At 43.9% G+C, this 1,667-nt stretch overlaps 1 pseudogene; it reads left to right on the top strand.

Annotated features, from left to right (window-relative positions):
- The first annotated feature begins 568 nt into the window (after positions 1 to 568).
- Positions 569 to 1,455, top strand: LOC102829902 (annotated as a pseudogene).
- The last annotated feature ends 212 nt before the right edge of the window (positions 1,456 to 1,667 follow it).

Genomic DNA, 1,667 nt, shown 5'->3' with positions numbered 1-1,667 from the left:
TTGTCTATCTAGTATAATTATTTTATTTTCAATGTGCATTAACTTTAATTTGGAGTCCTAGTGTGGCGCTATTAGGACAAGTGCTTGATAGTAAGATAGGTTTGAACTACAAGGTGGGTGGTTCAAACTCACCAGCTGCTCCTCGGAAACCCTATACAGAGTCGCTATGAGTATGAACCGACTCTGGGCTCTTAATAACAACATTAACTTTTATTGTTTTAGAATAAAATTATATGAGACAGCGAGGCTCCTGGGGGAACGCTGGTCTCTGACATGCTCTGGGACTGGGGTCTGCAGCTGGCCTCTTCACTACCTGGGTCTCCCAGATCCAGACAAGAAGGAATCCTTTGCCTGTGTCATGTTAATTCCCTTCCACAGCTGCTGGAGGACTGGACTGCTATACTGCTACTCCAGGGAATGGCTTTTAAAGAATCCTAGTAGACAAAGATGAGGCTTTCTACTCCCGTAATGATTTACACCCTCGGAAACCCTGTACAGGGTCGCTATGGGTCGGAACCGACTCGACGGCACTTAACAACAACAACAACAGTAGACAAAAGGAAACAATTGTGACTTGTTAGGAGAAAAGTGTAAAGAAGAAGCAGGGTCTACCGAAGGGTTTAAAAAGACTTTTTAATAAAAGCTTTGAGAGTACTGTGGGCCAGGGTCTAGACACATACATCTACATGTTCATGGTGTGCTGGGATACTGGCAACCACACGTATCAGACACATCAACAAAAGTAACAGGAAAGATAGAGTGGTAGGGAGACTCAGTCAGACTCACATGTTCAATGGAAGTAATTGGATCATTCTGATCTATAAAGGAGGTGATGAATATGACAACTTCTATGGTAACTGGTGTAGTGATGATGGTCTCCTGAAATAGATGTACCTTAGTATCCCTGTATCTGAGGAGAGATAGAAGCATTAAGACTCTGTAGGAAAGAACACTGGACTTCGAACCACAAGGTCAGCAGCTGAGCCCACCAGACACTTCAGAGAGAAAGATGGGGCCTTCTGCTCCCTATACAAAGCCTATACAGGGTCTCTGAGTCAGAACCAACTCAAGGGCACCTAACAACAATTCTAAGTCTGAAGAGGGAGCTAAAATCTGAGCTTGTTTCTATCTCTTTGAAATTGATAGCCGATTGGCCTATTTATTCCCCAGAGGCCTCCCACCCTTGTGTGGATTCAATCTTACTTGTCACGTTTACATCTCTAGTTGCTGTCTATATTATTGGGGAGAGTGAGACAGCTGTATACCAGCGACTGGTGCTGGGCGTCAAGGGAATTGAGCAGTTTCCCTCTCTACTTAGCTTTCTGGCAGGGTCTTGGCAACCTAGTAGCTCATGACCATGATTCTGTGTGCCTTTCTAAACCCTGAAATGTGCCTGTTGCTTATAGCGGTTGGGGGATGACCTGCGCTCTGGGTGGAGTCCAAAGTAAGGGATGATCGTCCATTACCAATGCAACTGCATTTTAACTCTCCAACCTGTCAGTTCCCCAAACCAAAGCATATTCATCCAGATTTTTCAAGTGCCTCCATTCCACTCATCTAACCCTTTTTATTGCTCTTGCTTTCAGAAAGCTTTATTTTTTGCTCCCTATTTTGTTTTCTTCTAAAAGTATGGTTGTACAACAGAGATGATGGATCAATGACAAGAG

This window comes from Chrysochloris asiatica, unplaced genomic scaffold, assembly GCF_000296735.1.
Source record: "Chrysochloris asiatica unplaced genomic scaffold, ChrAsi1.0 scaffold00199, whole genome shotgun sequence".
NCBI classification, from domain to species: Eukaryota; Metazoa; Chordata; class Mammalia; order Afrosoricida; family Chrysochloridae; genus Chrysochloris; species Chrysochloris asiatica.
This window is presented reverse-complemented; position numbering and strand designations above follow the sequence as displayed.